This window comes from Fukomys damarensis, unplaced genomic scaffold, assembly GCF_012274545.1.
Source record: "Fukomys damarensis isolate Sample0158 unplaced genomic scaffold, DMR_v1.0_HiC HiC_scaffold_33, whole genome shotgun sequence".
Taxonomy (NCBI): Eukaryota; Metazoa; Chordata; class Mammalia; order Rodentia; family Bathyergidae; genus Fukomys; species Fukomys damarensis.
The window spans coordinates 36,444,690-36,458,585 of NW_022900945.1; the positions used below are offsets into that span (position 1 = coordinate 36,444,690).

At 36.3% G+C, this 13,896-nt stretch overlaps 1 non-coding gene across 1 annotated transcript; it reads left to right on the forward strand.

Moving 5' to 3' along the window:
• The first annotated feature begins 8,511 nt into the window (after window positions 1-8,511).
• On the forward strand, window positions 8,512-8,618 carry LOC117284108. The gene has a single exon (XR_004515177.1). It is a non-coding gene; the product is annotated as a U6 spliceosomal RNA (small nuclear RNA).
• The last annotated feature ends 5,278 nt before the right edge of the window (window positions 8,619-13,896 follow it).

The following is a 13,896-nucleotide window of genomic DNA, read 5'->3' on the forward strand; positions in this document are numbered from 1 at the left end:
ATTTCTCTTGTGTGATTGTTTTTTGCCAAAACTCAAGGTAACTGGAAATAAATAAACCTTGAAATGGCAAAACAAAGCAGGTAGCGTGGTGACCAAGTATGTCACTATTAAGAATCCCTCACCCCAGGGCGGCCTCCGGCAAACACCACTCTGAATGAACAAATCACCCCTAACCAGCAAGGGCCGTGGAAACAACTGCACTGTGCACAGGATGCACAGCACGATGAAGACCCACAGGAAGATGTGATTGAGCTCCATGCAGACATACTTCCAGTCGTCCTGAATCTCTGGCTTCATTCTGTGCTTTCATGTTTTCCACAATGCACTTGACACTCTGGACGGTGCATATCTTCAATTTTTATCCTAGCTTGACAATTAAATAATAAACACCAGTTGAACTAATAAGTGTACACTCAGCTGCCTCATCTTTGACAAAGGAGCCGAACATTCTCACTAGAGGCAAGATAGCCTCTGTAATAAATGGTGCTGGAAAAACTGGATTTCAATCTACCAAAGTTTAAAATTAGACCCTTATCTGTCACCACGCACTAAACTAAAATCCAAGTGGATTAAAGATTTAAATATTAAAAAAGAAACTCTAAACTTGCTGGAAGATAAGTTAGGCAGAACTCTTGAAAACATTGGCATAGGAAAAGACTTTAGGAACAGATCTTCAGTAGCACAGGAACTAGCAAAAAGAATCAACAACTGGGATCTCATCATATTAAAAAGCTTCTGCATTGCAAAAGAAACCATCAACAGAACTAAAAGACAACCTACAATGTGGGAAAAAAATTTTACCAGCTGCTCCTCAGACAAAGTGCTCTTATCTAGAATATATAAAGAACTCAAAAGAGTCAGCCCCCACAAATATAAATACCCTATTCAAAAATGGTCATCTGTACCTCCACATGTATTTTTGCAGATTATTCACACCAGAGAAACTATTCGGTATTTACACGTGTGACTTATTTATTTCACTTAGGAGTATATCTTCGATATGTATCCATTTTCCTATGAATGAATCTATTTTCTCATTCTTTATGGCTGAGTAATATTCCATTTTATAGAAAAACCACATCTTCTTTATACAGTTTCCAATGGATGAGCAAATGGGCTGTTTCCAAGATTTAGCTATTACAAACTGTGCCGCTATAAACATGGGTGCGCATACTTCTCTGTTATATGATTCTTTTAGTTCTTTTGGAAAGATACCCAGCAGAGGGATGGCTGCGTCAAATGGAACCTCCAGTCCAAGCTCTTTGAGGTATCTCCATATTGATTTCCATAGAGGTTGCACCAGTCTGCACTCCCACCAACAATGGAGAAGGGTTCCTTTCTCCCCACATCCCCGCCAACATTTGTTATTGTGTGATTTCTTGATAGCAGCCATTCTTTGTGGGGTGAGGTGGAATCTCAGTGTTGTTTTCATCTGCATCTCTCGAATGATCACTGATGTGGAACATTTTTTCATATATTTACTTACTGCTTTTACATCTTTGTCTGACAAATGTCTGTTCATTTCAGATGCCTATTTTTGAATTAGGTCTTTATATTTGGAGGGGCTGATTGTTTTGAGTTCTTTATATATCCTTGATAATAGTCCTTTGTCTGAGGAACAGCTGGTAAAAATGTTTTCCCACATTGTAGATTGTCTCTTAGTTCTGCTGATGGTTTCTTTTGAAGTACAGAAGCTTTTTAGTAAGATGAGATCCCAGTTGTTGATTCTATCTGCTAATTCCCGGGCTACTGAGGATTTGTTCATAAAGTCTTTTCCTATACCAATATCTTCCAGAGTTCTGCCTAACTTACCTTCAAGCAAGTTTAAAGTTTCTGTTTTAATATTTAGATCTTTAATCCATTTGGATTTTAATTTAGCGCATGGTGACAGATAAGGGTCTAGTTTTAAACTTTGGTAGATTGAAATCCAGTTTTTCCAACACCATTTATTAAAGAGGCTATCTTTCCTCCATTGAGGATGGTCAGCTCCTTTGTCAAAGATGAGGTAGCTGAGTACATCTGCATTTGTTTTTGTGTCTTCCAGTCTGTTCCACTGATCCTCAGGCGTATTTCTTTGCCAGTACCATGCTGTTTTTATCACAATGGCTTTGTAGTATAGTTTCAAATTGGGAATTTTTATACCTGGTGCCATGTGTCTGTTGCCTAAAATGGCTTTTGCTATTCTAGGTCTCTTATGGTTCCAAATGAATTTTTGGATGTGGAGGTACAAAGATCCCAACAATGAATGTAACTGTACTATATCCCTAAAATGTACCAATAAACTCAATTAAAGCTGAAAAAAAAATGGTCATCTGAGATGAACAGACATTTCTCAGACAAAGAAGTAAAAGCAGTAAGAAAATATATGAAAAAATGTTCCACATCACTGGTCAGTTGAGAGATGCAGACGAAAACAACACTGAGAATACACCTCACCCCACAAAGAATGGCTGCTATCAAGAAATCACACAATAACAAATGTTGGCGGGGTTGTGGGGAGAAAGGAACCCTCCTCCATTGTTGGTGGGAGTGCAGACTAGTGCAACCACTATGGAAATCAATATGGAGATACCTCAAAGAGCTTGGACTGGAGGTTCCATTTGACCCAGCCATCCCTCTGCTGGGTATCTTTCCAAAAGAATTAGAATAATCATATCACAGAGATATATGTGCACCTATGTTTATAGCATCCCAGTTTGTAATAGCTAAAACTTGGAAATAGCCCACCTGCCCATCAGTTGGAAACTGGATAATGAAAATGGGGTTTTTCTATAAATGGAATACTACTCAGCCATAAAGAATGAGAAATTAGATTCATTCAAAGGAAAATGGATACATATTGAGGATATACTCTGAAGTGAAATATATAAGTCACACATGTGTAAATACCAAATAGTTTCTCTGGTGTGAAAAACTATAATAGTACATAACATCCTTATGAGATAATTGACAATAGGAAATAGGAAGAAAAGGGCTAAAGGTGTAGGGAAAATGTGAAGGATAGGGGAAAGGGAATAAGGGAAAAGAAAAAAATATGAGAAAATGGAAGAATACAAATAAGGTGTTTGTAAATGGGGAGGGAAAGAGGGGGCAAAGGGAGGGCAGGGATAAGGGGAAAAAATGAGAACCAAGACCTGTCATGTAAAGGTACAAGATCCCAATGATGAATGTAACTGTACTGTATACCTAAAATATACCAATAAACTAAAAAAAAGTATATGTAGTGTTTACCTAAGTATAAGTGCCATAACAATGTAGTTTTTCCAAGATTTATATAATCTGAGTAATCATGTGCTAGCATTTTGTATCAACAGGTAAAATGTAGTTAATACTACTTATCTATAAAGAGATATAACTGGAGTATTTTAACAAAACTATGTGGTGTAATATAATGCACCTTAATATGTGACGTATGTCTTATTTATCTTTGTATCCCCAATGCCTGTCACAGTAGAAACAAGTAATTTTTGAGCAAGTAAATGATAAATGATTAATCAGCACATTATCAATATCAAATAAAATGTTTTCAGCATACACATATGGTATGGGGTTAAATTGAGCCAAACAGATGACTCAGGTAGCAAGCAACTGTAAGAATGCAAAAGTATGACCTAATAAGAGGTTAGTTACCTGAGTTGTCGTGGATAGTAATAGTTAACATTTCAATTGCCTGGAAGGGCTTTTTATCCTGCCCCTTCTGAAATTTAAAAGATATTTAGAACCGTCTCGTTGCATTTAGAGTAAACATAGCAGCAAATTTTTCTCCTTTTAGATAAAAGAATCTCATAAAATAAAAACATAATCAAGATCCTTTGCTTCAGGCCGATGCTGCAGATGCTTAATTCAGGCCGATGCTTAATTCCTACACCCTTTTCTCCCCATAGACTAGATAGCCAAACAGACAGTCTTGACTAAGATTGTAGATTGCAGATGACACAGCCCAGGAGACAGGTACATTATGTATCCTTCTCTCCTGTTGCCTTTCTTTGCATGCCCTGATCATGGGACAATCTCATTCAACCTAGGCCATGTGGCACTCGTCACCCCACCGTCCTACCCTATAAATAAAGAGTGCACTGGATGCCAGCTGGCCATTAGCTCATCAGGTTAGGGTCCCACCTGGTCCCAGCTAGCAAGATTAATCTTGGTCTCTTCTTTGCCTTTGCTTCATCTCCCTCCACTCTCCCTGGCTTCAAACGCTACACTGTGTGGGTCAATGCAATCCTTCCCATAATTCTCCTTTTTCTGTCACTTAAATAAAAGATACATTTTATTTTTCAAAATTAGTAAACTTTATTTTTAAGCAGTTTTCAGTTTCCAGATAAACTGAGTAGAAAGTAGAGAATTCCTAGAAATTCACATTACTATTAACAGGTTGTACTATTGTGGTACATTTATTATAAATGAACCATTATTGATATATTGTTATTAACTAAAGCCCATTTTTAGCAGTTGGGTTCATATTCTGTGTTATATATTTAACAGGTTTTAGATAATAGTATTAACTATCTTTACTGTATCATGCATAACATTTTCACTCTCCTAAATATCTCCTGTGTTACATCTGTTCACCTCTCCTTTCTCTTCAATCCTTGGAAAACACAAATGTTTTTACCTTATAATTTTTCCTTTTAAGGCTGTTATATAGTCTGGATCATATAAAAATTTCTCTTTCTCACTTTATTTTCTTTCACTTAGCAATATGTTTTCCTATCCTTATAGAGTCACAGTTTGATAACTCACTTCACTTTATTGTTGATTAATAGGTTGCATGAATATGTCTATTTTTCCTTTCTCATGTTAAAAGGCTACTATGAATGAGTTAACTATAAGTATTTTCATATTTTTTGTATGGACATATATTTATTACTCATTTGTGCATTAAAGGGTGTGATAGATCACAGTACCATATGGTCTAAAAATGTCTTAATTTTGTACAAAACTGCTAAAGACCTGCAAAAGGACTGCACAATTTTGCAGTTCACCAGCAATGAATGAGAGCTGCTATTACTGTACACCTTGCTGCTGGTATTTGATGTTATCTGTGTTTTGGGTTTTAGCCATAGCAATAAGGTTGTAGCTGTATCATATTTTGCAAATTTGTAACTTCTTTCTGCTATAAGATTTTGAGGATCTTTTTATGTATTTTTTCCAAGAGTATGTTTTCTTTGATGAGGAATCTTATTTTACTGTATTAAAAAAACCTTTGTTTTCTTACTGTTGATTTTTTAAAATTTTGTATATTTTGGATACCAGTAATTTGTTTGGTATACATGTATATTTGGTATACATTTTTTTTAGAATCCATAATTGACTTTATTTTATTTATTAATTTTTTTCTCTCTTTTTATTGAGTTTATTGGTTCATTTTAGGTATACAGCTCAATTACTTTCATCATTGGGATCTTGTACCACATGGTATACATTTTTATTTGGTACTGGGTATCAAACTCAGGACCTTGGGATTGTGAAGCAAGCAGCAGAACTACTGAGCTAAATCCCCAGCCATGGTTTATATTTTTTAAATACTTTTCCCCAACCCATGCTTCACTTTGATTTTTTTTTATTCTTCTAAACAAAGATTAAGTTTTCAAGAAAATAAAGTTAAACATAATGTAGCAATTTAGCTATATATGGAATCAGTGGAGATTCTCTACAATAATAAAGCATTATGTGATTACTACTACTTTACATGACTAAAGCAATTAAATAAGCAATGTAATATTAAATAATTTCTAATTTACTTATGTGAAAATTATCATCTATCATTGAAATAACTTCTGAGAAATATGGTGCTTAGAGGTAGTGTTGATTATTGCTATTGTTTATTAATACAGTTTAAAAAATAAGATGCTTCTAGAATACAAAGTTGCCATAATTATAAATGGTTTAGAGCTATAAGTTCTTTGAATGTGCTCATGATAATCACAGTATTCAAAGTTTTTCATGATCATCATCACAGTTGATGGTAGAAATCTATTGATAAACAGTCTATTCACTATTAAAAAATAAAACTTTAAAAATGCAAAAAAGGTAAATTCAACTTAATTTGTACTAACTCATCAACTTATAGGTTAGTTTTGATCAAGAACTAAGAATACAGCTCTATATATGTAGGGATACTCACCTGTAAGATAATAGGCTGATTTAAGCGAAACAAAAAGATTTATTTTAATATATCTATAGATCATCTCAGTGTGATAGAGTTTGATAGGTGTTGAATAGACTTCCTATTCTTATACAAATGAAAATAATTGTTGCTGTCTGTGGGCTCTATCACCCTCTACTTTTGTGTGCATGTATATCTATTGTTTGGGAGCACTAAAAAAAATGTGCTTATAAGTTATATATGTTAGTTAAGGTTTTTAAAAGTGGGTTAACTTTTCTATTTGTTTTCTTCTTTTGACACACAATAAGAGACAGACAGATATACCCTTTAAAGGTCTCTTGTGAATAAAAATTGAACATTTATGCTTAAAGCCATTGAAAATTTGAGATGATTATAGTAGCTACAATTATTCTAAATGGTACCTCCACAGATTTGGTTGAACTCTGTAGGAACAGAGTGGAAAACTGGCAGCAATAGTGGAAAAGTAAGTCAAAGTGTTAGCCAAATCATATCTATGAACCATTGGGGAAAAGACATTTTCGTTTTCACAGTTGAAGATTAGAAATTATAACTTTGATTGCAACTGGCATTCAACATTGAGAATCGCTGCTTGCTCTGCTGATAGTATTACAGTAGAATGTGGGAAATTGCTACCAATTCTGCAATTCTGGGCATTGGATGGTGCTGGAAAAATGAGTAGGTATCATTTTGGGCATTTATGCCAAGAAGCAATCAGTTTAACATATATTGCAAAGTCATCTTGGAAAGTTAGAGTTACACTAAACCAGTATGCAGCACATTAATTTTGATAAGAGTATTAGCTTCTTATTTCTAGACAGCAAGTTAGTTTTAAATACAAATGACAGAATAAAGTATATTGAGTTATCCTGCCATTTTTCTAGGTCAAGAATTCAATAGTTCAGCTAAATGGTTTTATCTGATCCTCTTACATGGGACCTGGTAGAGGTTTTAGGCTTGACAAAAGCTGGAGGATCTACTCAGAATATGAACAACTCACATGGCTTTTGGCAGGAGGCATCAGTTTAGCACAGTGTGAGGATCTTAATAAGACTACCGAGTGATCCTAGAGAGAGAAACAGGCAGAAGCCAGCATGTCTGCTGTAGCTTATCTTTGTAATTACCTAACATTTCTATTACTTAAAACATCCCCTCCGAGATTGATATTTTGAGGGCTCAGTAGATCACAAGGGCACTGTACACGACTAGATTCACCCACTGATGAGTTCAGTAGCCGGATGTGCTGCTGTGAAGGAAGGCCTGGATGGAAGTGGGTCACCTGGACTGTGACCTGGCAGTGCAATGTATTCTTGTCCCCAGCTCTTTCCTTCTTTTCTCCCTCCCTCCCTCTCTCCCTTCCCCCTTTCCCTCTCCCTCTTTCCCTCTTTTTTTCTCTCTCTCTCCCCTCCCCTCCTTTCTTGGACACTATAGAACGACCATCTTTCTTCCTTCACACCCTTATACCAAGCATTTTTTCTTAAAGCCAGCCAAATTTGGGTCTGAAACCCATTAGAAAGACAATAAACCTCTCCTTCTATAAGGTAAGAATATTGTGTATTGTTTGTCGGTGACGGAACTGTGACTAACATAGTTATTTGTGCCGTACACTGTGACTATCGCTGGGCACGTGGTTTAGAGGCCTTTGGAGCTGGTTTGTGGAAGGAGTTTTGAAAGATGTGGACATACTGCAGGCAAAGCCATTGACTGGCATAAACAGAGTAGGCAGAGATTGATGAGATTTTTATTCAACAGTTAGAACACCATAGTAGTAACAGAAATGCAGAAAGTAATGTCTCTGGAGGTTTTAGTTGGAAATGAGAACAACACTGGCAGTTGGACTCGAGGCCATGTGTGTTACATGCTGGTCAAACATTTGCTTTCATTGTGTGCGAGGCCTGAGACTGCAGGGGCCCGAAATTAAGAGTAATGGTTTATTAACATGGTGAAGGGAATTTCAAAACAGCCTAATGTTCAAGGTGTGGCCCAAATACTGCTACACAGTGAAAATCAAGAGCAAAAAGCATTTGTGAAAAATCTGCAGTTTTATCAGAGAAAGAGCCCTACAGTGTTAGAGCCCTGGAGACCAGGATTGCTGCAAAGATTAGCATGGAAATTTGAGGCATTTAAACATCTTTTCAAATTGTAATCATTCAAAAACAATACAACTATATTATGAACATCACATTTTAAAATATGGGTTATAAAAAACAATAGATTTCTAAATGTAGATAATGATTAGGCATATTACCAATTTCCATTTTCCTTTCAGTATAGTTTATAGCTGAGTTTCTCCAAAAGAGTCTAATACATATTGTAATTGCCAATGTAAATGAGAAAGCAAGGACCTCATAAAAACTGAAGGTTAATAAAAGTGGATAATCATGTTGCTTTCTCCAGCAGCACATATACTAAAATTGGAATGATGCAGAAAAGAATAGCGTGATCCCTGTGCAAGGATAACATTTACATTTGTGAAGCATTCAGTATTTTTATGGAAAAGAGAACTAGAGATTGAGGGAATAGGAGGAAGAGGGGGGGAGAAAAAAGGGATAAAAGTAAATTAAAGAAAAATGGAAATAGAGCTTTGGCAAATGGGAAGGAGAACGAGACTTGGGAAGAGGAAGAGGGAGGGATAGAAGGGGATGAAAAAATTAAGATGCATTATGTACTTGTACAAATTTCCCTATGATAAATGTAATCATTGTGTACTGCAAATGTCATAAAAATATAGACAATCTCCATAAATGAATTCAATTTTTCACAAATACCATCTTTGTGATATTTTTATTGACAATCACATTCAGTAGACAAGCCTAAGCCATAGATTTATTTAGACCTCTATTAACAGCTAAGATCTATTACAGAAAAGTGATTTTTCTGCAGTTATGTAATGCTTTTGAATTTTGTCCTACTCCTCTGCTAGATTGCTTTTTCTCCCAAGAACATCTCTTGGTGTCAGAGGACTGAATTAGTGAATAGATATCTTCTATTCATTTCATTTTGTTGGTGGGTAAATATGTTTAATTGGGGGTCAAGATTCCTAGTGGGGGTTGAGTGAGAGGAATAAGAGACACATACTGAGAAGGAATTTGCTCTACACACTTTAGCTAGGTCATCTTTAGTAGTGCAGAAAACACTCAAACATTCAAAGTTACAAATTCAGATTGTGCCTGTGAATATAACTAAGTTGACACTGAATATCCCTGGGTTTTATTGTACTCATGGGGTGAGAGTAAAGGATTTTTCTGTTGACCAAGAAAATAAAAATGATGGAAAGTCAAATCCTGACAGTTGTTCCTATTCATCTTGATATCTTTATAAGGGAAACAGATAAATATATCAAGAAAGTTATTTATGCTTTATGTTAAGGAAACAAAAATGCATTTCTTCTAAAATAATTCAAATGGTCTCATCTACTCAGAGTGGTTTGAAACATTATTCATTATTAAATATATTGTACTAGGAGCTGAGAATAAAGCAGTAAGACCTGCAGGGCTTCTCCCACCTTGGAGCATACAGCCCATTGGGGTAGAATAGTGAATGAGTGAAATAATACAAGGTAATTTCCCATTGTGCATGTTTTATAAAGGAGAGAATGGAGAGATCCTGGGAAAGATTATGGAGAGAGAACTACTTTGGAGCGGAGAGTATCTTCAAAGTGCTAATATTTATTTGGGTATCTGAAGAATGAAAGGAAGCAATTGATGTAATCGCCAGAGGGAAACACTATTGGCAACTGTTGCTAAGCAAAGCAGGAAAATGTGATTACAATAATTTAAAAGTTTCTGCACAGCAAAGGAATTAATCAACAGACTGAAGGTAGCACTCACAGAATCGAAGAAGTCTTTGCAAACCTCACATCTGATAATGTCCAAAACATATAAGAAACTCAATTTAGTTGCAAGAAAACATGATTTTTAAAATGAGAAATGAACATTGTTTGCATGACATACAGGTACATGGGAAAACGCTGACTAACACTGATCCTCAGGGAAATACAAATTAAAATGGTGAGATTTTAACTCGCAACTTCAGAATTGTTATTATCAAAAGGACAAGAAATAATAAGTGCTGGTGACAATGCGATGAAAAGGGAAATCTTGTTCGCTGTTGGGAAAAATGTCAATCAGTATTACCAATGGAAAAAGTAGTCTGGAGACTCGATTTATACATTCTTGAAAAGAGCAAACAGACTGACCAAGTTCATTCCATGCATAAAACTCTGACTCAAAGGGACTGAACAATCAATGTTTTATTTTCTTCTAACACATCCTTCAAAGGGTATGTAAATTCAAGTAGAGCATTGTTCCCACTAAATTATTTTAAGTATAAGAAGCCTGAGTTAGTTTGGTCAAAGTAGTTTTTTTTCAGAACTTTTTGACAATTTACTCTGGATTTTTGAGTGTGACTATGTGAGTAATGGAATAGGACCCAGTATAACGTATGCTGCGGTATAACTTCAAAAGGCAGATGTCCCTGCCTCACTATCTTTGTTTTCCCTATTTCTGAAAGTAGAAGACAATAATTGAAACAATAACCTCCCCATTTTTCCCTTAAAGAAGTTTTTTAGAAAGTCAAGTACTCCCAGTTTTTGGAGGCTTGAGGGTGAAAAAGGAAAAGCTTTCCTTTGAGAAGTGAGCTCCAGGGCCACTTGCTCAAGAAGCACTTTCTAGGGAACTGGATCCAAGGGATTCATTCCCAGTGTTCAGTCCCATAAGCACTTAACAGTCTCCATAGCCATAACTCAAAGGTACCTGGATACTGCTAGACTTGGCAGCTGACTTTGATGTCATCCCTGCGGTACTGGATTTATAGGCATACAGTATGCAGGAATTTTGAAGTCATGTAGTCTCACACCTAGATTTTAGAAGAAGTCCTGGAAGGTCCAGCAGTTTTCCCTGAGAGGACAATGGATGAAGTTGCAATAATGAAGACAAAGTTATAATGGAGACCTCAAGTTGATGGAGATGCCAAGAAAAAGAATGCATTATTGCTTCTAAATATTTTATTGGTCACACAAACCAACATAAAAAACAATGTGTGGAGAGACTACACAATGACATGATGGTCAAGAGGTAAGAGACATTGGTTGATATTTTGGAAATTGGACAACACAAGAATTGGATTTATTTTGTCATTACACATTTCCCTTTTTAAGTACATAATTGTATCACAGAATCTGTAAATTAAAGTAAAAAGTGTGTATTGTGCTGATTTGTGTAGTACCAAATATGGATCTGAGGTTGATTTTTTAACTGATTTTTTCAGTTCCTCCTTAACTTCCTTCAGTTTTAATGCCCTTTAGGAAGAGCCTAGCTTGATTTTGACTCTTAAAAATGAACGTTGCAAATTTCCATACTTTCATCTTCCCAAAGCATCACCAAGCAAATGGGATAGTACAAGAGAGGTGAGAGCACAAGCTGTGTTTTTCAGTTACCAGGATGATATGCAAAGTGTACTACTTAGAAGCCATCACCTGAGGGAAGGAAATAGAGAATATGCTGTCCAAAAGAAATGATGAACATCCAGGATCAGGTGGTAACCTATATACCCTTGCCTAAAGAAAATATCATATATTAGAGTGATGCAAGCAGAGGAAAGACTCTGTCGTTGAATCACAGTAGATAAGTAAAGTGTGCAAGGACACAAAGAATAAAATGAATGCGGACAAATCGTTTCAGAATTTCAAGGGGAATTATAAAAAGATGTAGTTTTACTTTATATGATAGAATAGATATAATAGAATCTTTGGAAAGATTGAAGTAAACAAGACATTTTAAAAATATTAGAGGAAGGAATGCATTGAGAAAGTGTTATAGATCCTGCCTAGGTGTCCCCTCAAGGCCTCATGCAGTTATAGAATTTAAAGGACACTCTGTGATTACTAAATCAGTACAGATTGGTTTGGCACCACCCTAATTCCAGTAGTCTGCATGAAAAGGAGAAGAAAGACGCTGTTAACGTTTCCTTCTTGGCTTGGCTGTATTCTGCTGCCATGAACTGTCACCCCTCTTCCATGAGCCACCCTGCCTTGGAGGGAGCCAATTATGGACCGAAGCCTCCACAAACTATGAGCTAAATAAAACTTTTCCCTTTTAACTCTGGGGCATCGGGTATTTTGTCCCAGCAAGGAGACTAAAGTAACTAAGACAATAGGAAAATAATGCAATGATAGAGAGAAGAAATAATGGACACTGGGAGTTAATAAGAGAGGGCAGGGACAAGGGGAGAACATGAGAACCAAGACCTGTCATGTAGAGGTACAAGATCCCAGTGATGAATGCAACTGTACTGTATGCCTAAAATGTACCAATAAACTGAATTAAGAAATAATAAGGGAGGATCACATACTAGATATATTCCGATGATAGATTCTAAATAATTTGCTTCTGCATTGGTTGTGAGATGTGAGAGAAAGTTACATCATGAATTAGATGAATTAGACAATTTCATAGGTCAGATCTGGGCATTCCAAAGTTTCGAGGTATGAAAGAGAACGATGCATCAGAACGCAGACTGGGACTGGGAGGGGCGGCGCACTCCTGTAATCCCAGCACTCGGGAGGCTGAGGCAGGAGGATCGCTGTGAGTTCGAGACCAGCCTGAGCTACATAGTGAATTCCAGGTCAGTCTCAACTACATAGTGAGACCCTGTCTCAAAAAAGCAACCCCCGCCAAAGAAAAGGAGACTGGGAGAGAGTAATAGGCGGTAGAATTCAGACAAAGTGGGGTCTTAGTAGCCAGTTGTAGGAAGTGAGTCAAAAGAGTGGAATAATCAGATTGTGCTGAAAGGTTGAATACCATGAGAAGGAAAGAACATCACATTCAGTCACAGTGCTGTCGCCAATGATCTCGACGTGCTTCCTTTTAGAAATGTAGGCAGACTGAAATCCTCATGGATTTCAAAGATGAAAGAGATGAGGAAAAGGTAGCAAGGACCTGTGCTTTGAAGAAGAATAAATAAAGGGACTGTGCCTGTAGAGGGAGGTGAGGTCAAGAGAGGTTTACTTTTTTGCTTGAGAGACAGAATCTTAGAGCTCAAAGCCCAGATAGAAGTGTCTGGGACCTTAATTAGTTTAGGGATTTGAGATAGCTTGTTTTATGGCTTAATTCTGTCTTGTTTTCCTCATGGGGTAGTTGGTCCATAATGAGCTTTTATTCTAACCTGCTAAAACAGAGAAGAAAGATGAAGATTGCTATTATTCAAAAATCACAAGACATCTGCGGTTACATTCTTTAAGAAAATGAATAGATAAATCAGTGATTTAAAAGTCGGGCACAGTGGTGCGTGTCTGTAATTCCAGCACTGGAAAGAGGGATGCCATGTATGAGGCCCGCCTGGGCTACATAGTGAGTTCAATGCCAACTGGAACTACATAATGAGACCCTGTCTCGGTAAAACAGAAAGCAAACAAAACAAAATTCTTTAAAATTAAAGTCATAAAGGTTTTAAAGTGTATTACTGTATTTTTAAACAAATGTTATTTCAGACACATATAATTAGAGGATGAGACAAACCCCATAGGGGCTTTTGTGCTGTCATCTAACCTATGAGTTACTAGATCCAGATGTTTAAGGCAAAATGAGCACAAAATCTAGCATGTGTTCCACTATCTGAAGACCACCAATAAATTAATAGTATTGCACTTATAATGTGTGCTAAAAGTCAAAAATATAAAAATATCCTCCAAATTGTAATAGTTTAGAATCATAAAATACGTTTCTCTTTCTTTTCTCCAGTATCATATTAATTTATAAATTGATTAAACC